Raw genomic sequence first — 23,925 nt, 5'->3', positions numbered from 1 at the left:
GTGGAGCAGGAGAGCTTTGACTTCCACGTCCCTGTTTCTCCACTGAGCTTGTTTCTTCAGCCTCATGGGGCCTCTGCCCTAGTCCAGTGGGGGACCCAAGTTCACCACACTCCACCATCCAAGGAAATCGAGGTTTCTTCGATTTCCAATGGCTATTGGGTTCAGCTGAAACACAGAATGTAGGCAGTGGCTTCCTCTGCTCTCGTGTCTAGTCATTTATTGAATTTGGTTGGATACTTTTGGGGAAACAGACCTTTGCTTGGTGTAGGAAGACGGAGGGTTGTGTGTAGAACCGGCTGTAGGTAGGGAAGGAATAGATTGGAAAGATGCCATGCTCTTGTGGAGATGACAATCACCCACTCAACCTTTGTGTCCCTAACCTTGGGCACTGTATGGACAGGGCAGTCCCCGGCCTGCACCCCACACCCCCGCCACCTCTGAGACCCTCAGCGTCCTTGGACAGGAATAAAGCAACACTCTAGGTCAGACATCTTTGGATTCAGCTGCTGGTCCTGCTCAAATCTGTGCACAATTACAGGGGTCACTGTTTCCTCTTGGTACCCTCATTGCCTTTGGTTTATACTCTTGGTGCTGTCAAGGAGTTGCGACTTGTCCCTTAGACATACGATGTCCTAAACTTATGTCAAACTCTGCATCAGATGAGAAGCTGAAGCCTGGTCTTGCCTGGGTATTGATGCAGGTTAGAGAATTCCACAGAATCCACAGAAACAGCAGCTGTGTTTTACAAGTGCTAGTGCTTTCTAGACAGCATGATATGGTGCATTGTCTTGGTCCATTTGTGTTGCTTTAAGGAATACCTGAGGCTGGGTAATTGATAGAGAAAAGAGGTTTGTTGGGCTCACAGTTCTGCAGGCTGTACAAGAAGCATGGCGCCAGCATCTGCCTCTGGGAGGGCCTCAGGCTGCTTCCACTCATGGCAGAAGGTGAAGCGGGGCCAGTGTGTGCAGAGATCACAAGGTGAGAGAGGAAGGAAGAAAGAGAGAGGGAGGAGGTTCCAGGCTCTTTTTAACAACCCAGCTCTTGCAAGAACCAATGCAGCAAGAACCCACTCATTACCTGGAGGATGGTACCAAGTCACCCCCATGACCCAAATACTTCCCACTAGGTCCCACCTCCAACGTTGGGGATCAAATTTCAATATGGGGTTTGTAGTGGTCAAATATCCAAACTATTGCATATGTGTTTTACATTTCAGTAGTAAGGGAAAAAAGGTAAGTCTCTTCTGTTGGATTGTTTGGCTATCTTGCAGAAGATGGCAACCAAAAAATGACTCCTTATTTCAACTTTTGGATCTCTTACCCAAGGAGGAAGGTGCTTTTCCAGACCCTGATAGCATAGGTTACCCAAGTCAGAAATTGAGCCAGCGTGCTTGTTAGAAATATAGACATCAGGTGCTGGTGGCACCCAACATTATAACTTAATCACACGGTCATGGAATCAGCTTTGGAAGGACCACTGCAGCAGTCTTTGCCGTGGCCTGGACTCTACCCACATCCTCCTGCCCATGTGGCTTACCTGCTTCCTCTGCCACACCTCCCATGTGCACTTGGCTCCAGCCACACCTGCCTCTTCACTCTAAGCACGAACCCAGCTCAGAGCCTTTCTCTGGAAAGCTCTGCCCCCAACATTCACGATGCCCACTCTCCCTTCCTTCAATTCTCTCTTCAAATGTCACCTTCCCCGAGAGGCTCTCCTGACCTCACTCCCTCCTCTGCTCCAAGATCTACCATTCTCTAACCTCTCTCCTTCAGTTTTCTTCATAGCCCTTATCATGACATGCCATATACTTATTTGACCTGTCCTTTCCACTATACAGCGTAAGTTCAGATGAGGGTAGAGACTGTATTTTGCTCATTACCAGGTAGCGTGCAGACCAGTTCATGGCACATGGGACATGAGAAGCACATGTTGGATGGGAAAGCAGGTGAATGAAACATTGGTGCCACACTGCAGCTGCCCATGGCACGCTCAACAGACTCTGGCTTCTGCTCAGACATCTTTAGGAACGGTCAGCTCAATATCTATCACTGAGTAGCTCCAATCGTCATAACGATCTCTGTGTGGAAGCACGACATGGTGGAGAGGGCACCAGGTCCTTTCCCAAAAGACATGCCTGGAGACCTAGATACAAGCCTGGGGGAGAAAGCAGCAGGCTGTGAGTTCCTGTGTCTGCCCTAATCCTGCTATCTATTCCCATGAGATAGTAGTTGAGAATCCATTTCACCTCTCTGACCTCAGCTTTCTTTTTTGTAGAACAAGATCGTGTAGACAGAAAGAGGACCCATGGTGAGAATAAAAGTCTGTAGAGGTGGAGGAATCTGGCGGGAGTGAAAGTGCTGAGGTCTGGGTGTTTGCCTTCTCCAAAACTCACATGGAAATTCAACTGCCATTGTGATGGTATCAGCAGGTGGAAAACTGTAAGAGTGTTTAGGTCCTGAGGGCTCCAAGTCATAGATGGACTAATGCTGTCACTGCAGGACTGGGTCCACCCCTCTCTACCTCTTGCCCTTCTGCCAATGTGGTGCCTTCCACCAAGCTGTGATGCAGCAAGAAGACCTTCACCAGATGCCAGCACCTTGATCTTGGACTTCCCAGCCTCCAGAACTGTGAGCCAATAAATTTATGTTCACTGTAAAGTACCTTGTCTGTTCTATAGTATAGCAGCACAAAATGGACTAAGACAAACAGTAATGTTTAGCCTATGTGTTGTATCTTCATAGTGTCTCCCTGGCGTGTGCATGCGTGTGTGTGTGTGTGTGTGTGTGTGTGTGTGTATGTGTGTAAGTGCACAGGCATGTAGACACGCCTTCTCATGCTGGACTGAAACCCACTCCACTTGGCCAGGAGCTGCACCACCTGTTTTTCTCCTCTTACTCCACATAACCTGTGCAGAGAACTGAACCAACTCTAAAGGTTGATAACTGACTTAATATAAACGCAAGAATAACTGTGCATTTATGTAAAGCCCTTCTCAAAGGAGCTCTCAGCACTCTGCAGATAATGGACTTATTTATCCTCAGAGCACCTCTGTGAGGCAGTTACAGGACAGGGGTGACCAGGCTCACGTCATAAATAACGCCGGGAACAGCACGGAGCCAAACTAGCCTATAAGTCTGAGGCCGTGGAGGAGATGGGAGGGGCCCAAGGTCACCCAGTGAGTTGGGCACAGGACAAACATTCTGGCTGCAATCAGGGGACACATTCTTCCCAGCGCTGCTGCTCCCAGGACCTGCCTGCCTGCCCCTGTTGGCTCGCTTGGGCCTCTCATGTACACAGCCCATGGAGTATTTCATGAGATATCAGAATATATGTTGTAATTAACTCATGGCCCAGTAAGCTCCAGAAATATTGGGCTTCACGGAATTAAACAGGTTTCTTTCCTGGAAGACTTTGTAGACACTTTAACAAGGTCATTTGCATTGTGACTCTCCAAGCGGGGTGCTCGGTAGGACTAATCTCCCAAATTTACGTGCCCGTGGAAACTCCCCTCCTCGGGACCTCATGGGACTGGTGAAATGCTGATTTCTTGCCCGCTGGCACAAGAACTCTCCTTTGGAGGATGTCTCGGGAAGCCCACGGCAGGTGTGGGTGACTTTGTAAGGATGGCTGTTCCAGGATGCTGAGACTCAGAGAGGGAGAGCTGCCCCGCCTGTGACAGTGGGAGGAATGAAGTGTTTCTGTTCCTGAAAGGGAGGAGGGAAGACAAGAGGAGAAGGAAGAGAAGGGCAAACGAGAGAAGCCGGGAAGCGGAGAGGGGCTGGGCCTGGGTGAAGTGAAGATTCAACGAAACTCTAGGGTTGGGGAGACCACAGGGCATTTCGGAATAAGGACGCTGACTGCCCCGTGCAAGGTTGCTGGTGTGGCAACGTAAACTCCTCCTCCGGGGTCTCCCTTTCCCATTCATAGGGAGCTCTACTGGGATTACATACGCTTTGTAAAGTGGAGAGTGTGTGCGTGTGTGTGTGCAGGAATTGAGAAAGATCTCGTTTTCATCCCTGAGCTTCTGTGGAAGGGAACAGACAGCACTAACAGAAGTGGGACCCTGGAGGCAGGGACCACCGGGAGAGAAAGCCTCCTGGTGTTCACACAACTCTTTGGGAGGGTAGGGCACCCCCCGGCTCGAGCTAAACTCCCGAAGATCTCAGTGGCACCCCAAGCTGCAGTCGGGTGTGGAGTGGGTCCGCTGATTCTACCGCTGCCCTTGTCTATGTCATCCCAGGGTCATCGTCAACTGTCCCCGTTTGTACCTCACTGGCCCAGGCTTCTGGAGCCACTAGGAACACACATCTTAAGGCAGTGACCCCATGTCCCTTCAGCAGTCTGTTCTCCAGATTAAACACACGCAATTCCTTCCACATGTCTCATATGACTAGTGACTAACCTTGTCACCATCTTGGTCACCGTTGTCTGGACACCCCCAGGGTTTCTGCGTGTCTCTTGGGGCTTAACACAGTGAAGCAAGTGTGGTCTGCCCATCACCAAAGTCCAGGAGGGTCTTTGCTTTCTGTGACCTGGATCTTCTGCTCTTAGGAAGGAAGCCTAAATCCAACCCAGTGTGGTCTTTGTTTAGCCTTCACGTTGACCTACTGAACGTGCGGTCAACTAAAATCCTCATCAGGTGGTAAATGAGTTTGCCCATTTCGGTGACAGCTGTTCCGCTTGTACAGTGGTTCTGCCATGTGGGTGGCAGCAGCTCTGTTTCATGTCATGTGACATCGTGATTACGGTTTATATCGTGTTGTGACTGGGAGGACGTCTGCAAACACACGCACATGTGCAAAGGCACCGAGCGCCACCATGCACCGCCATAAGCAGAGTAACCAAGTGATAATTAACAACGTCAGTCACAGACAACCTTTTTTCTTTACTTCCCGCACTTCGCAGCTTGTTTGTCAAAGCCGGCTGAGGCGCAGTGACAGATGCTGTGTCAACACAGGTAGACGGAGAGCGAGACGGCAGACAGCGATGGCGGAGCGGCTGCCCAGATGCCCTCGCAGACGTCCCCACCCGTAATGACAGCCACGTGTGTAAACACAGCTCACCCGAAACAGCTTTTACACGTTTCTGGGGGTAGGAAAGAGGGATGGGGAGGGGAGAGGATGAAGAAGGAGCAGGATGGCGAGGTTTTCAGCTGTATTGGCTGAGTGTCCATCTTATCAGAGCTGTTGGAAGTGGGTCTGTAGCGCCGTTTGTCCTTGGGTGGTGGCCTTGCGGGACGATGAAGCTAACGCGGGCAGGGGAGAGAGAAGGGGTTTCCTTTTCTGCTACTCACTAGACACGTGGCCTCGAGCAAGCCAGCCTTTCCGAGTCTGTTTCTACGTCTCTGAAATGGGCTGTCCAAAGTCGATCTGAGGGACATTGGGAAGGTGAGACAAATGTCCTGATGTCCCGGAGAAGCTAACTTAGTCGCCTGAACGAGGAATTTCCCCTCGTAGTTAGGGTCTGGGGTTTGGAGGGTTTGAGAGACCGAGATCCAGCCACTCACTCGCTCAATACCGTGCGAGCCCCTCGGGGTCAGGCCTCACGTTGGGGCCCTGGGTCTCCAAAGACAGACAGCGCCCCTACGGCTGCGGGGGAGCTGGGGTCCGCACACGGACAGCCACAAAGCAAGGTGGGTGGGAAGCGCTTTATAAGGCGCAAAATAACATGAGGAGGGAGAGAAGCTGGGGGAAAAGTTCTGGAAGGGCTGGCATTGGAGCCGCTCCTGAAGGGTGTGGGGGGTGCACAGAGGGACCCCATTTTTGAACAAGGGAAGTAGTGTGACTCCACCTTGCATGCAGAGTGTTTTCCCATAAATTACCGGGTTCAGCCCTCACTCGATAGCAGTGAGGACCAGCGTGGCGAAGCGTTCTCCACGCTGGACACGGTGTGAGCTCTCTCAGCGAGAGGCTGTGCTGGGAGGTCGTGGTTCCGTTCCACACTGTCCCGGGGTAGGGTGGGGAGGTTGGGGAGACAAGACTGGAAATCGTCTCCAGGAGCTGAGCCTTTATTCTGTGGGCAGGAGGAGACCGGAGGGTTTTGGGGCAGGACACTGGCATGAGTCACGGTAGCACCTTTAGGGGGTGAATCAGCCTCGGCGTCTGGAATGGGGAGTCCCCCTCAGGGCTCCCTCCCAGCTTTCTGGGGTGCCTGGAATCATCTTTCAGTCTGAAACCATTAATTCAGAGGTACAGGGCATGAGAGAGAGAGCTGAAACTCAAACCCACATATCACTACAGTTTTCTAGAGGGGTGAGTGGATTAAAGTAATCAGCTAATCACTTAGTTCAGTCATTCATTCAGCAAACACTTAGGGAAGACCTCAGTGAGTCAGGCACTGGGAACCCCAAAGTGACTGAGGCCAGATTTTGTCCCACGCAGCCTCTAGGGCTTGGATCAAAGGGGCCTCTCTTGACACACCCCCTGGAAAGAGCCTCTCACTTCCCCTAAGTTAACTCTCAGGGTCCTTCCTCCATTTTCACGTAGCCCACTGTCTTAGAGGGGCAGAGAGAGAGTCAGCAAAAGCCTTGATTTGATGTGGTAAGTGGTGTTGGAGCCCTGCCCAGGGTATGATGTGGGCAGTCAGGGAAGACTTCCTGGAGGAGGTGCAATCAGAGAAGGCTCTGGAAGGGAGTGTCAGGGACAAGCAGCAGAAAGGGGGAGCAACCGTGAGGAATTGGGAGTTTACAGTAGATCGTGTGAAGCAGGGTGTGGGGAGAGGTACGGCTGGACATGAGTCCATGGAGATCAGGACATGCAGGGCAGATGCGCCGTGCTCAGGAGTTCGGGCTCTATCTGATAAGTGACCAAGAGCCACTGATGTCTCTTAAGCAGAGGAATGACGTGGCCAAACTTGGTGTTTTCAAGGACGATCATAGCAAATACTGATATTGCTCCAGGCACCATTTTAAGTGCTTTGCAGATAATCCTCACAACAGCCTCATCAAGTAGATACTATTACTATCCCCACTTCACAGATGAGGAAACTGAGGCTTGGAGCTGACATGACTTGCCCAGGGCCACACAGACAATACGTGGGGAGGGCTGGGAGGTGAAACCAAGGTGGTCTGGCTCTATGGCCTGTGCTCTTGGCTAGTCCACTCCACCACACCTTGGGGACACCAGTGACATGTCCCAGGTAGCAAGTCTGGAAGTCGGGAGACCCCTCTGGAAGCTGCTTCAGAGTTCTGGTGAGAGATACGTCCTTGAGTCTTACCTAGCAGGGAGAGGAGAGGGTGGATTCCATAAATGCTAGGGAGAAATGCATCAGGTGCTGCTGACTGACGGCCAAGGAAATTGAGAGAGGAACCAGTGTTGGACTGGGGGTCAGCACACTTTTTCTGCAGATGCCTAGCTAGCTGCTATTTTAGGCTTTGGGGGTCTTATGCCCTCTGACACAACCACCCAACATGGCAAAAGTGCCACGGACAAGTCAATGGAGGAGTCCGGCTGTGATGGAATGAAACTTTATTAATGGGCACCGAGATTTAAATCCTTTGTATCTTTCCTTTGATTTTTGTTTTTGCAGTCATTTAAAAATGCAAAAGCTGCTCTTAGCTCTAGGGCTGCACAAAAATAGGCAGTGAGCCAGATGTGGGCTGTAGCTGGCCGACCTCTGGGCCCGTTCCTGCAGGGTGGGAGGAAAGGATCCGGGATGATTTGAGGAAAACTCAAAGTTGAGGGCGCCCGAGGCCACACAGCATCCTCCTGAGCCAGGGGCCCCCGCCCTGGCGTCCTCCAGCCAGGCATGCACGCTGCCACAACATCCGCCCCCCTCAGACCCGGGCTGCTGCTAATCAAAGAACATTCGCAAGGACGGTGTTAACAAGCAGGGCTTTCTCTTCCTCCAGCTCCCGCCCCCGCCCTCCCCGGGCACAGTAATAATGAAAACACGTTTACATAAACACAGAGGTCAAGGTCACACGGCCACTCTCATGCTAAAGCATTTCCGAATACTAATAGTTTTCATTTAATGCAAAATCCGGGTTCTACGGGAGAGCTTAAGGTGACCTGAAATACTTCTCTAAATTGCACAACTTGATTAATTAAAAGTCCTTCTGCAGGCTAAACTGCTCCAGTGGGGAGACAGGGGACACAAAAAGTCTGAAACTGTCTGGACACAAGTCGTATGGCACCAGTGGCGTGGCCTGAAGTGTCATGTGCTCAGATAAAACCACAGGCCACCTCCTAGACCACCAACCCTAGTGGTCAGCACGCCCAGCGTGCTCTGGAAACCCCTCACTGTGCTCTCGGAAACCCCTCACTGTGCTCTTGGAAACCCCTCACCACGCACTGGAGGCAACTGCTCACGAGCGGTCACCAGGAGGGGTCACTAAAGTGATAGCAGTTTAAGGCTGCTTTTTTTTTTTAGACAGGGTCTTGCTCTGTTGCCCAAGCTGGACTGCACTGCAGACCCCAAGTCCTGCACTCTGGGAATCCTCCTCCCTCACCCTCCCAAGTAGCTGGGATTACAGGTGTGCACCACCACGCCTGGTTAATTAAAACAATTTTTTTTGTAGAGATAAGGGTCTGGCTATATTGCCCAGGCTGATCTCAAACTCCTGGGCTCAAACAATCCTCCCACCTCAGCCTCCCAATTGCTCCCAGATTACAAGCATGAGCCACCGTGCCCCACCCAAGCCTGCCACTTTTGAGCACCAACTGCATGCTGGGCACGTGGCCGGGACCTCTGCAAGTACACAACCATGGCCGTTTGGTTGACGTTGAAGAAAAAGCACAGGGGTCTTAGAGCATGTCTCGACCAAGTGTTCTTAAACATTAAAAACCTTTTTTTTTTTTTTTTTAACAGTAGAAACTAATGCACATCACATTTTACATGGAACTTCAATATATAAGACAGAAAAGAGGGGACAGGACCTCCCCTCTCCCAACACAGTAGGCCCTGAGGCATTCTAGATTTTATAGATTAGGAAGCCGAAGCCCAGAGAGGTCAAATGACTTTCCCAAGAGCACTCAGCTCTGGCTGGAGGCAGTTTCTAGACATGGGGGCAGATACTTCTATGCCAGGCAACAACCCCTGACCTCCAATTCAGGGGAAGCCTGGTGAAATGGGATCAGCCCTGGGTTGCCTGACAGTGACTTGGGTTTGAGACTCAGCTGACACTTAAACACTATGTGACCTCGAGCTAGTAACCACCTGCTGTTAACCTTGGCTTTGTCATGTGTGAAATGGGAATAGCCATCAGATGTGTCAGGAGGATCTCAGGAGAGAGGCACATGGAGGCGTTTCGTGGCTGTCCTAGGCAGGCCTGGGGGTTGCCCTAGGGAGGGCAGAGCCTGTGCTTGTGCCAGTCAATGGAACTGGGTGGGATGTTCAACCAGCCCGGTTTGTCTCAACCCACTTGCACGCTCAGCATCTAAGGATAGGCTTTGGGATTGGCAGAAAAAAAAAAAAATACTGGTACATTTCCGTCCTTGCTTCGTGGCCGTCCAGCTCCAAGCCCGTGTCCTGCTTCCCATCCATCTGGGCAACCGGGAAGAAGAAAAGGACTTTTCTTCACCCTCCAGTTCCTGGGCAGCCTTCGAGAGTTATGGGCTTTCGCTCCCCCAAGAAAGAAACATTACCCTCAGCCTTCAAGGAGGACGCTCCCGGATTGTAGCGGGAACTGAACAATGCCTTTCCTCTATCTTTCATCCTGGAATTTAAGAGGCCCCCAGAGCAGCTGAGTTTATTAGGACCCGTAAGAACTGCGCTATAACTAGGACACCGGCAGCCATAAACCTGTACCTTGAATTTTGCAACAAATCCTGAAATGGTGAACTAGGACGAGCTCTTGTCTCTGTCAGCAGAAAAAAATAAAATAAAATAAAGGGAGAAATGCAAACTCAAGCAGAAAAAGAGACCCGAGAAGGGAAGGCAGGAAGAACAAGAGAGAGAGAGAGAGAGAGAGAGAGTCTACCCAACAACAGTGGCAATGCTGTTAATGACGGTGAGAGGAAGCAAGTCTGGGGAAGTCACCTGCATCACAGGACAGGGCCCCGCTCACAGGAGAGGGGAAGGGCAATAAGAGAGGAAGACCCTTGCACCTGTACGCACACACCTACACGCACACGCAGCCAAACAGGGGAGAGGGAAGAGCTGTCCGGGAGAAAGCAAATCCCAGATAAACAATAAAAGACATCTTGGGGACTTCTGTGCGGCGGCCACTGGTGAAAAAGCCCTTTGGATCAACATGTTCGGTGGAGGAGTGGACATATTCTCCCTTGTCCTTTGGTGCTATGCACATGGCTGAACTGACTTTCTGAGGACCCTGAGTTCCTTTAAGGCTGAACCAAGTGGGCTTTGCCCTTGTTGGACAAGAGTACAACAAAGTGAGAACACACTGGCCCAGGGTGGCCGTGCACACTGGGCAGTGGCGAATGGTGGCAGGGCAGGGCATGGGCAACCGAGCTTAGGCCGCCGGCACCTGCTCCTGTGGGACCAAGACCATTTCTGCAAACGCACGAGGCGAACACACGCACACAACTGGCGTCTGCTTTGCCCACATGCCACGTTACCGGCGTGGCAAAACCTGGTTGTCGTTAACGCAAAATCCATTCCTCTCTCCTCGCTGGAAAACAGAACTTTGACTTTATTTTGGGGTGACAATGTGTCCACTTCATCTTTCAGGCTTTTGGGGGGCCATTTTGTCAATGGGACAATCGACAACTGACCAAATCGACCAACTGAATGACAATTCTGGTCAATGAGTTAAACAGCTAAGTTTGCTGGGGGTGAGAAGGTTCTGGGAAAACTTTGGCTTTCCTGGCAATAGCGATAACCAAGCCTAGAGGCCGCCTTTCCTCGTCCTTCCCCCTTAAACACGGACACGATGTCTGGAGCCGCAGCAACCATCTTGTGCCTGTGGGATCAAAGAGGGTGAAAGTCGACACCTGAAAGATTATAAGGCAGACATTTAGAAAACAGATCCAGCACCTCCCACCTCTGGACTTCCGTTATGTGAGAAAAATAAACACTTCTTTGTTTAAATCACTGTGAGTTGAGTTTTTCGGAGCTTGCAGCCAAATTCAATCTTAACCGGTACATTCAGGTAGAAAGGACTGCGCACCTTTTTGTTTTTTTAACTTCCAAGCTTCCTATTGCCTCTTCCTTGCTCATGAGACTCAGTTGCCAAAAGAGTAAATAACCCCAACGTTCATGACAGTGCAAAACAGTGTCTTGAGCTGGGCTGGGGCAAAGAGAGAAGCTTCCGGGCCCAGGCTGACTTGGAACTCTGCGGCTCTCTGTCCCCAGCCTACCTCCGTGTCCCTCCACACCTACCCTGGCCTCCTGGGTCTCAGCCCTGCCTGGCTTATGCTTTGGGCTGACGTCTTTGACATCATCTCTGCTCTGGAACGGGTTAACTTTTTTATTGATTTATTTTTCTTTTTGCGAGTGTGTAGGGAGGAAGAAGAGGGAAAATAAATTATACATCTCCCAAGATACGATCTGTAGTTAATTCTTAATTAGGACTGACAGATGCTTCCCCCATAATCCTATTCCCAACATGTTCTGTTTGCTTTGTTTGGTGCTGGAAGATAGATTGTGACACAGTAATGACCTTTCTAAGCTTGTCCTGGAAGTGTTATTGGCATTCTAATGATTTATTGCATGTTCCAGTTGATTACAGGGCCATTTGTCAACATTTTATTTCTCTCTCCATAAACCTGTCTCCTGCGTCACAGACATTCGCTGGCATGAAATTTAAACAAATACAGTATATAGCTCGTATTCAACTTCTGCTTGCTCTTGGAGCCTCTGGAGCAAGGCCACGCTGGCCAAGAGAGGGCTTTTTATGACCGAGGCTGCCGCCGTGGCTTCCGCAGGGCAGGTGTTGGTCTCTGATTTGCAATTCCCCGTGATGGGAATATTTTTTAAAGCCGGGCTGGCCAGGCCCGTTCCCCCACGACTCGCGTGGACTCTGTCCCCGGGTTTCCGGGCTGTGGTCCCTGCCTGTTGGCCTGCAGAGCACTGCCTGGCTGGAAGAGGAAGTGCTGACCTATCCCAACCAGTCCGGCGGGCAGATTTATCTCTGAACTCCGTGCAACCGCAGACTCACTGCACAACAGACAGGACCTCGCAAGCCTGGGGGACATGCAGAGAGAACATGAGTCATGCCACCCTAGCACGAAGGCTTGTCCTGTTCCCAACTCACTGGGTGACCTTGGGCACACCCTGTCTCGCCCAGGGCCCCAGAGTTATAGGCTAGCTGGGCTTCGTGCTGTTCCCGGCGTTATTTATGACGCGAGTCTGGTCACCCCTGTCCTGTAACTGCCTCTCGGAGGTGCTCTGAGGATAAATAAGTCCATTACCTGCAGAGTGCTGAGAGCTCCTTCGAGAAGGGCTTTACATAAATGCACAGTTACCCTTGTGCTTCTATTAAGTCAGTCATGAACCTTTAGAGTTGGTCCTTGAGACACTGGGTCGGGGGACAGGACAGAAACAGGAGGTGTCGCTCCCCTTTCGGTCTCAGTTTGAGAAAGCACAAATACTCCCCTGTGTGCTTTCACCCAGACACACGCACACGGTCACCCCCACAGCCCCCAGTGGAGAGAACACGTGAGAGTTAAGGATTCAGCCCAAACAGGGGTAGTGCGTGGTAGCTTTCCTCCGATTCCTGTGTTTCCGGTAGACTGTCATCTTGGTCCCTGCCGTTGTGTCTCCTGAGTGCTGCGGTGAAGCTGAGAAGCTGGGCTTGTTCCCAGGCCCTCACCGTCCCCCTCCTGGTCGGTGACAGTACAGTCCGCCTTGGCTAGGAATGGTGGTCGCAAGTAACAGAAACCCAATCCTGCTGTCTCCCACGGGGGACTGTACCGAAAAGCTATCTGGTGCTCACGACACCGGGGGAACTGAAGATCAGGACTAGACCAGAGCTAGGCGGCAGGAGAGCTCTGGCCATCGAGTAGCTGGGTCAGCATTCAAGGTCACTGTTCTAGTGATCTGTTTCTGTGTAACAAACGACCCAAACTACTTAGTGACTTAAGAGGACAACATTTATTTTGCTCGCGAACCTGCGATCTGGGCGTGGTTTGGTGAGAACAGCTTGTCTCTGCCCCGCTGGGCTGGTTCGAAGGCTGGGACCTGGCACGTCCCTCCCTCACATGTCCGATGGCCGATGCTGGGTGTCGCCGGACTCTCTGCTGAGACTGTTTGCAGGGACATGCACCCACACGTGGCCCGGCGTGTGGTGTGGGCTTCCCTCAACACGGAGGCTGGGTCCCGGGGCAAGCTTCTCACGAGAGAATGGGGCAGACAGAAGCCATCTCACTTTTTACGACGTAGCCTCTGAAGTTTTACAATGTCACCTCCACTGTTTCAAGAGACTCCACCCCTTGTGAGAGCGTGTGGCATCGGGAATACTGCTGTGCTCATTTCTGAAAAACACAACCTGCCACAGGTCTGTGAAAATGTGCTCTTTAGCTACTCTCAAAATCCAACGCTTCCGGAAGGGACTGTCAGATTTGCGGTGGCTGTCATCAGCCTGCCCCTGGCCTCTCCACGGCAGGGAGACAGAGAATCTCGTCCCTTTCTTGATAGGAAGGGGGCAGTTGTCTTCCTCCAAGACCACACAAAATGGGGCGTTTCCACTGAAAGGGGTACAGGGGACTAACGGGAAGATGGGGTGGGGGATGTGGAGGACAGTATTGGACACCGGACAGCCCCACGTGACACAGACCTTCTGCGGCCCGACTTCCCACCTCTGTGTGGCTCTTCATTACCTTGATGGCATTGTGACCTAAAATTCCATTGTGATCATGTGACCCCATCCCTAAAATCCTCTGGCAGCCCCCCACAACTTCAGAATCACCCCTGATCTCCTTAGCCTGGAGTACCAGAGACCCACGAGCCCGGCCTTTGCCTGCTTTCCCAGGTGGCTCTGGCCACGCCCACAGCCCACCCAGCCTCAGCTCCGCCATGTTTCTGTCTCATATTGGCCACATTCTCTGCCTCCTCCAAGACCTTATACTTGCAAATCTGCAGATCCTTCTGCATCCAAAGCCCTTCCCCTCCATCCTTGTGTACCAGGCTCGTTTTTATTCCTTTCTCTCTCTCTCTCTGTGTCACAGGTCACGACCACTGAGAAGCCTTCTCTGGAGTTACTCTCCCTCCAGCCCGGGCCAAGCATGGGTCCTTCCTCTGTCCCCACTGCTCTGTTTCTTTGCTTTTCTGGTCAGTACCTCAGAGGGGCTGTCTTTGTCCCTTAGAGCTCAGGGCAGTGCTGGCCACATGGTGGTTGCCCAATAAATGCTGACCAAAGGGTGACAAGTGATGCAACCTGGTCAGATCCCATTTTCCAGTACAACCGTCTAAGGCTGGGCATTACTGTGGGAGGAAACTTTTGCTGGAACCCCAGGTGAAAACTGCCCCCCACCAGCGGCGCCTTGGCTGTGTGCACGGTTGGGCTGTTTCCGGGCCGTGTGAGAGGTTGACGCTGGGCATTTATGGGTGAGTCATAACTGGGGCCTGGGTGGGACAGGGAGGTGTGTGCACACACTATAACCCATGCCTGCAATTGTTCTTTGCTTCGATATTGTCCCAAGAGAAATGAACACTTAAAAATTGCAGAGAGGAGCAAACCTACGTCACCGGGAAGTAGAATAGTTTATTTTTCCCACGTGTCTTTCTGGCATAATTGCTCTCCCCTTGCGACTTGGATGAAATGGGAAGAAAAGTAGGGGAGGTTAAGATGCTTATGGAGAATGAGGATGAGGCTCCCCCAGTGAAGGGCAGAGAAGCAACCGCGCTCCTTTCATATGTAGGGGCACGGTGGGATGAGGCCTTGGGAGTTTCCGGGAGATGTATGGGTGAGGTTAGCAGGGCTGTAGCTCTCTGTTTGGGGACTGATTTCTCGGCCACTGCTGGAGCCTCAGTACAAAAGCACTGTCCCCTCAGGGACGCCCGCATTGGCCACGCTGCAGGCCCACCTGCCCCCGCTCTGGGGTCTTCCGTGCGAGGGGCGAGAGGGAGACCTACCCTTGGCTGCAGAGGACAGATGGGGAGATCAGAGGGCCATCCCTGGGAGAACGGGAGGCTGAAGAGCTTCCAAGCCCAGTGCGAGCTGCATGTAACATATGGCTTAATTTCCTCTCAAATTAGACACTTGATAAAAAAAGTTATTATATCTGTCAAATTGCCAGGGCATTTTATGGGCGTGATAAACTAAGAACCACTGCTTTACAAACCTTGATGGGATGTTTCAGTACCTGGAAAACAATTTTATGGCCGCCCAGGCTACTAACAAATTGCAAATACTGATTAAGCCATAAAGTTACAACAACATTAAAATATAATGAGAGGTTATTGCACGGGGGGAAGGCTCTTAAGCAACAGCCACAGCTGCACTCAGCCGGGCTTGTGCCCTCCCCGGCAGCCTGAAGCATGTCAGGACCCAGTGGTCCCTTCTGGGCCGGGCCTGGGCTCTCCGGGGAAGAGCAGAGGACAAAGAGAAGCCGTCCGTCCTCACTGAGGGCTCAGGGGCATCGTGCATTGGGCATTGCATGGCATGTTTCTTGGGAGCTCACAGTTCCCCTGGGACCGGGCGGAGAGGGAGGACCCCATGTCTGCCCCGCACGCCATGGTGTGTAGGCAGCACCCTTCCCGGAAGTGCACCCTCCCGGCCACTCGTTCTCACTCCCCGTGGAGGTTCCTCTTACCTCGCTGCGGACTCCCCGGCTCTCTGCACTGGGCAAGGCCAAGCAGCTGATGGACAGCGCCCAGGAGTAGATGCATAAGGTGAATAGACCCGGTTTCATCCTCTAGAGAGCTGTAGTTTCTTTATTTTATTTTTTATTTTTATTTATGTATTTTTTATTTCCGAGAGCTGTAGTTTAGAGACGGAGCTGGGACATGAGAAAAACAAAAATACAGAACAGAATTTACTCAGCCGGCCAAGCCATTAGGCGACGTCTCCCCCGGGGGAGGGAGGGCAGTCGGCGGCCTGTCTCTGGTTCTCTTTGCCTTGCCGTGTCTCAACCAAGCGGAGACTTTCCTGGGCTCGCCAGTGTGTCACCCAAGGAGGCGACAGTTCTTGTCGGGAGCACTGGTTCATACCTGCAGCTGAGAGAGACTGTCAGTCGCAGCCCAGACCTCCTGAGTCCTGCGTGGGGTGCTGCTCAGCTCGCGCTGAAAGCCCCGTGACAGGGCCCTTGCTGTCCCGCAGTGGCCTCCTCCTCCAACCGTCCTGTGGTTCCTTCCGTCTTCACCGCAGAGGGTCGGAATTGGTGGGCGGAGTCGGCTTTTAGGGTGTCCCTTCCCAAGCCTGGGCCACAGGCCTCCTTGCAGCACTTGGACGTCTGCGTTTCATCCAGGGAGGACAAGGATGTGGTTGTGACACTCATGTCACCCAGATGGAGGAGGTGGGGTTAAGCATTTTCAGGGACCGCATGTCCTGAGTCAACAGCGGTGGCAGCTGTTTAGCACAGAGGCAGGAGAGGGGAACCTGGAGTCGGTGGCCCTGAGGGTACAAATCCAGACTCAGGACTTAACCGCTGCATGGTCTGGGCAGATTATCTTTATGCTTCGGTTTTCTATTTGTAATTTATATATTTATCAATCACATTTATATTTATTATTTTTAATCATTTGGATAATTATATTACTATTTATATTAGATTTATCATTTGTATATTTACTATTTATATTTATCCTCATTTAAATGACCTCTTGTAGGGTTGTGGGTTGCACGAATTCCCTCTTTCATGGTAGTCACAACACACAGCCGCATACGTAGTATTAGCTCCACTTTGCAAACGCGGAAACCCGGCGAGGCTCAGGGAAGACGAGTCATTGGTACCAGGCAGTGGACGGCAGAGCTGGGGCTCACGACTCCGTTGGTCTGATCTCAAAGTCCACGCTCAAGAGGCCGTGACCAAGACTACCTCTGGGACCTGGGGGACTACACCGTGGGGCAGGTACCTGGGGAAGTGGGAAGAAACCTCTCCTGGTGCCCCTCCCCCCTCCTGCATAGCAGGGCACCCGTCCGCAGGACTCCAATTTGGGCTCCAGCTCCTTGGTCCCAGGATGGTCAAAGCCACCTGGTGTGCCACCTAGCGAGAGACCGTCCACCCTGTCTCCGCACAGCTGCTCAGCATTGCGCAATGACCAGAGCGGCCGGGAGAGCCCCGGTGTGGAAGGGACTTGGAATGAAGAGTACTCAGGACACACGTGGTCCGTCTTTTTGACTGTATTCATATGAGGACAGTGACAAGCTTGCAGGACGAGTCACCTATGGAATAAGCTACGTATTTTGCTCTTGTAGGGTATGGTGGGGTAAGTATGTCACAGACAGGAATAGCACGGAGAGGCTCCCTGTTCATTCATTCCCACTCATTCATAATTTGTTCTTCTAAATGTCATGGTTCTTAGATACCTGTGAAATAGCATCACTGCGCTAGGCACTGGGGGTCCATAGTTGAGCAAGAGAAGGAGTGTGCTCTCTAGGTTGTTAGAGTAATAGACACCCCGACAGTGTGTCAAACACGATGACAAAGGTGGACAGAGTACAAGGGACAGTAGGGGGAGAGGTGATGGAGATCTCAAGTCAGCTTGGGGAGGTTCTGAGTCCGAGGCCGCTGCTCAACTGCCCGGGCCAGAGAGAATCAGAACAATCATATTCCAGTTTCCCTCCTCTCCTCCTAGGAGTCCTGCTCCCGGGGTCTGGGCTGTGGAAATACTAATGATGATAAATAACATGTGTGTAGTATTTTGCAAAAGGGGATGGCAGCCCCATAAAGTGGTGATCACTGCTTGTCCCATCGGAAGAATTAAGACACGATGACGCAGAGAGGGGATGCAGTTGCCCCAGTGTGACCGGCTTCGCTGTGGGTTCTTAGCCCAGTAGACGTGGCCCCCACGTGAGCGGGCCTCTTCCTCTTTTGAGTCCCTGTTCACTGGCATCTTTCCAGCACCTTCCAGTGCCCAGTATGTGGTGGTCGCTGGATGTCTTGATGAATAAATGAATGAAACACAGGTAATTTTTGATTCCAACATGTCTGTACTTTACACTGTATCACCAGCTCCTGCTTAAACGCCTGTGGCCTGGAAAGAGCTTTTATGGGAGAGAACATCACACGTGGCTATCACTTTCCTCCTTCTCCAGTAAGCTCGCTGGGCACGTGCAAGGTTTTCACGACCATTGTTGGTGCAAAGCACGCTCAGCTGGGACCTCTCCAAGGTGCCCGGGACAGGAGCCTTGCAGGGGTGGGCGGGAGTGGGCGTGAGGGCTCTTGCAGGGTGGCCGGCCAAGGTGGGAGCAATCTTCCCGCCATTTCCGCTCATCACACCGGGCCCGCCGTGCCCCAGCTGGAGTCAGACACAAACACAGTCGCCTTCTCCGTGCCAGCAAGAGTGGAAATAGGATGTGTCAGCAAGACAAACCTCTCCTGGAGGCGCCTCCACGGCACCTATTAGAAGCGAAGTCAGGGGGCCGTGGGTGGCGGTGGAGAGCCTGCGGTTCAGAAAGGGGATATTAGCGCGACACACTGGGCCGTAATGGAAAATGTCACCTTTTTCAACTCCTTTGAAATAGTCACCTGTGATGTATTTTCTGGCATTGCTGCCCTGTTCTTAGCTGGGTCATTCCTTCTCCCGGGCACCTGGGGAGAGGAGAGAGATGGGAACTGCAGAGGGGAGGCCAGGGTGGGACATCTGTCTCCAGGCCCGCTGTGCTCTAGAACAGGGGTCCCCAACCCACGGTGAGTTGTATAATTATTTCATTATCTATTACAATGTAATAATAATAGAAATAAAGTGCACAATAAATGTAATGCACTTGAATTATCCCCAAACCATCCGCTACCCTGCAGTGAGTGGAAAAATTGTCTTCCGCTGAAATGGTCCCTGGTGACAAAAAGGTTGCGGACAGCTGCTCTAGAACCCAGGCTGTGCCTCTCTGTGTCCAGGTACAGAGGTCCAGCCTGTCTCAGGGAACACATGTCCCCACCCTCCCAGCCACTACAAACAGGTCTGAATGTGTCCCTGTCCTGGCCCCTGTGGAGCAGAGCCGGCGAATGCCTGGTCAAACCCCACAAGGACCTTCTGGTCAGCCAGGGCGGGTGTGGCTCTGCCAGTTGTACCTGGGAGGCCATTTCTAAGGCTTTTGGTCACCTTCGGAGCACCAGCCACTGTGCTGTTGCCTCAGAGTTGTCACATCTCCCCCCGGTCACCAGACCTTGGGAGGTGAAGGGGAATGCAGTTTGGAGACACTGCGAATCCAAGTGGGAACAGGGTGCATTGGCGACCGTGTCTCTCGGAGGCACATCTGGGCAGCAGCACGTCCCCTGCAGGTTGTCAGGTAAGCGGGTGGCGGGCGCATTCGGTTCCGCTTTGCTTTGGCCCACACCGTGTCTTCAGTGTGACCTGGGAGCCAGCGTGCTCATCTCTACGGGCCTCTGGGTGTTGCTAAGGAGTCCCGTGACCATATAGATCATGGCTTTTTGCTTTAACACACTGTATGCTCTAGCTCTAGGTAGCCCACCCTGCGTCCCTGGGCCCCGTGCAAGGTGAGGACCGCACTTCCTGTGTGGGTCGATGCAACCATGTGTAGTCACCAAACACTCACAGGAGCAGCGATGCCTTCGGTGTCACAACCCGCAATCCCCAGCACACTGGTCATCACTTTGCATCCAAAGCCTCCATGTTCACACCCCCTTTGCTGGGTTTTCGCTTGCACTGATCTGTCTTCAGTAACAAGGTCACGGCTACTTGCTGGGAGATTCCAGTTTCACGCCTGAGTTTGTTAGAGTTTGCTGCATTGCGCTTTTGATTTTTCCACTTTTTTTTTTTTTTGCCCAAGATTTTTGTCTCCCCATTCGTTGGCCTCCCTGTGACTTTCCCTCCACACACAGTTTCCTGCCTCAGCCAAGCCCTGGGTGGAGTGGAGCTGACACACGGCACCGCCACGCTTCCCTCGGTAGTGCTTGTTGGGTTTGGGCCCGTGACGTCTCTAGCAGCCCAGCCCCTTCTCGCCGGCTTGTGGGTTTGCCCAGGACTGAAAGCCGCGCGGCTCTGAGTGAGGCAGCTGCTGGTGTTGGGGCGGGGGGGTGGCGGTCAGTGCTGGGTCTCCTTGCTTCTCAGTGTCTGCCGACCTCCCGGGGTCAGAGTTGTCATCCACATTTTTTTTTTTTTTTATTTCATCTTATTGTTATGGGGGATTCAGAATTGCAGGTTACATACGTTGCCCATGTACCGCCTTTCCCCCCAAGTCAGAGCTCCAGGTGTGTCCATTCCCCAGATAGTGCGAGTTGCACCCATCATGTAGGTATATATCCCTCCCTTCCCCACCCCCCTTCCCGAGTCAGCACCTTCAAGCGTTACCATTCCCCAAACGGTGCGCCACATTTTAGAGATGATGAGAACGAGGCTCACAGGCCCCCCAAAACTGGCCCGAGATATCACAGCTAAACCCAGGACACAGATGAGACTCTACCCTGAGTCTGTGTGATTCCAGAGCCCTCTCTACGATAGTGACTTGTCTCTTACAGAAAGGATTTTACAGCCTGGATTTGAGAGACTGGCTGGCTGTGTGGCTAAGGCCTTTGCCTCTCTGGAAAATCATCAAATACTGCAATTACTAAATCAGTCTGCCGACAGCCACTGTACTGCTAGTAGAAGTTAACATTAACGTGTATGGAGTTCTTACTATCCTTGTCAAAATGCACTGTGCATGTATCAACTCTTTGATCCTTACAACACTGCTCTGCAAATTTATCCGCATTTTCTGGATGAGGAGGCTGAAGCCCGGAGAGGTTAAGGGCACAGCCATCTAATGGGGACAGTGACAGCCATCTAATGGGGACAGTGACAGCCATCTAATGGGGACAGTGGTGCCGTCATGATAACGAGCATGGCTAGATCTCTGAAGCACACCCAAACTTACAAAAATTCGTAAGGCCACCACTGCTACCCCACTGTTGAAGACAAAAAGGAAACGCAAGGGCAACGAGAGCTCAGCACAGCATGGTGAGAGTAAGGCAAGAAAGTTTTAATTCTATGAAAAAAATGTAACATTTATGAATGACCTTACTACTCAAGACCAGCTGGTTTTTGTTAAGTGTGCCAAAATGCACTTTTGAAGTGGACGTGGTGCAAACGCACCTCTGCCTGGCGCTGCAGGACGGGAACGCTGACACGGAAAGTTCCTGCGCTGCTGGCTGCTGTTCGTGCTGTCTGTCTCCTGCATGGCAGCATCTGGAACGGCCACAGAACAGGGTCTCACCAGGTTGTCATCAAGGTGGGGGCGCAGTGTACTCTTTTGCACAGGGGCATGGTCACTCTCTTGGAAGTTTGGTTCTTAGTGGCAAAGACAGAGAGCGAGGAGGTTTAGGTGCCCCAGCAGAGAGGACCGGGCAAAGGGTAAAGGATTGTGTTATTCCTCCTGGGACCCCAACGCCATGGCACGGTGCAGCAGACGGCCTGAGGCTGGCAGCCAGGGGCTGGCATCTGAGTCCCCTTCTCTGTTGCTAGCTGCCCCTGTGAACTTGACCAAGTTATGTCCGTCTTCTGGCTGGCCTTGGCTCCCATAAAACTAGAGGGTTGGGCCAAATGATCCCTAAGGACCTTCCCTGCTTTTCCTTCCCTCTGCACAGTGTGGCTTCGTTCAGCCGTTCCTGCCTGTGGCCTGGGGGTCACCAACTGCCTCTGCCTGTTGCCTGGCCTGTGGTCCCTCTTGCTCCCCTAGAGCCATCTCTCTACACATGCAAACCTGTCGTGTTGCACTCTCTCCCTAAACACTCCTGCGGGTGGGACAAAGACAGAATTCCTTGCCGTGGATGTAAATAAAGACACAGAGGACAGAGATAACAGAATTACAGACATGATTTCCCAGTGATATATAAAACTATACGAAACCGAGGAGTCCAATCCTCCCAAAGGCCAGGGAGACATCTACAAAAACTGAACTTTTAAAGAAATAACTTCCCCAAAGTAGAAAGTATATTGGCTACATTTGCTGCTTTAACCACAATGCTTTAACATTAACTAATTAAATAATACTTGTTAAATGCTTTAGAAATTTGACCTTTAAAAAAAAAACTTCAAAACTTAAAACAACTTTTTTTTTTAAAAAAATAATGGGTTAGAGAGGAAATCAAAACTGAAATGGTAGATTGTTTAAAATTATTAAAAGTCTGAAAACCTGCATGTGGCAAAATCTATTTTTAAAGGATGATTCATCTCCTTAAATAACTTTATGAATAAGAAGAAATGGAAAGTGAATGATGTACAATAGAATTCAAGAAGTGAAAGAAATAAAGATAAAGAAAACCAGGAAAAGTAAAAGGTAAAAATCAGCAAAGATAAGAGCAGAAACGAATTAGAATAAAAAGTGTGGGTTCCTTAAAAATACAGAACAAACAAAAATAGATTAAATTTTGGCAAGGATGACCAAAAAAAGGATGACCAAGAAATAATATCACATCAGACGTGAAAAAGATTAAAAAAAAAAAAAAAGATTACATGTGTGAGCTTCCTACGGTTAGTATGACAGATGACCACGAATTTAGTGGCTTAAATCAACACAAATCTATTCTCTTACAATCCTAGAAGTTAGAGGTCTGAAGTCAGTTTCACTGGGCCAACGTCAAGGTGTTGGCAGGGCTGCCTCCTTCTGGAGGTCCTAGGGGTTCTAGGTTCTGGAGGCCGCCTGTATTTCTGCACCCCTTGGCTTGTGACCTCTTCCTTGGTAATCACATGTCCTTTGACCTTCCTGCCCCCCTCTTATAAAGACTCTTGTGGTTACAGGCAGGGGCCACCTGGACAGTCCCAGATAATCAACCCATCTTAGCTTCATCACATCCACAAGTCCCTTTTGCCGTATAAGGTAATATTCACAGTTTCCAGAAATTAGGACATGAATATCTTTTGGAAAAATATTATTCAGCCTACCACATTTCATAACCACAAATATTTTCAAATTAAATATTAAAAATGTTAATCTTATTGTAGATCTTAAGTGTCTTTTTTATTTTTTTTATTTTTTTTTGAGACAGAGTCTCTCACTGTTGCCCGGGGTAGAGTGCCCCATGTCGTCAGCCTAGCTCACTGCAACCTCAAACTCCTGGGCTCAAGTGATCCTCCTGCCTCAGCCTCCCGAGTCGCTGGGACTACAGGCACACACCACCACACCCAGCTAACTTTTTCTATTTTTAGTGGAGACGGGGGGTGCGGGGGGGGGGGTCTCTTGCTCTTGCTCAGGCTGGTCTCAAATTCCTGACCTCAAGGAATCCTCCTGCTTTGGCCTCCCAGAGTGCTGGGACTACAGGCATGAGCCACCGTGCCCGACTTGATCTTAAGTATTTTCGCCACAAGAGGAAGGTGAGTGTGTGAGATGATAAAGTGATGGACATGTTAATTGGCTTGATTGTGGTAATCATTTCAAATGAGTACTTACATCAAAATATCACTTTGTGGAACTTAAATATATACAATTTTGATTTGCCAATAATATCTCAGAAAAGCTGGAAAAAATTAAAACAAAAACAAAAGCAAAAAAAAAAAAAAACACATGTTAAGGAAATATTATATGCAGCATGATTTTCATAAATCTGAAAATCTAGATGAATGGTGTCCTCCACCCTGGGAAAATAAAAATGTCCACAACTGACTCAAGAATATGTAAAAAATTTAAATAGAACAATAAATCCTCCCTTCTCCCAGAAGTTCACCAAAAAGTCACCAGGTCTAAATAGTTTTGTGGACAAGTTCTATCTTGTCTTCCCTGAAAAGATAATACACAGATCACATAAATTTCTTGAGAGCATAAAATATATGGAATATCTTCAACTTCATTTCTTGAGTCTGATAATGAAACTAGACAAAGTCTGTCAAAGAAAAAATACAGTCCAATGTCATTTGAATAAAGATGTAAAACTTCTGAGAAAATATTAGCAAATCAAATATTAAAATTATTTAAAAAAATGTACTAAAAGA

This window comes from Eulemur rufifrons, chromosome 12, assembly GCF_041146395.1.
Source record: "Eulemur rufifrons isolate Redbay chromosome 12, OSU_ERuf_1, whole genome shotgun sequence".
Taxonomy (NCBI): domain Eukaryota; kingdom Metazoa; phylum Chordata; class Mammalia; order Primates; family Lemuridae; genus Eulemur; species Eulemur rufifrons.
The sequence above is the reverse complement of the archived record's forward strand: the minus strand, read 5'-3'. Positions refer to the sequence as shown.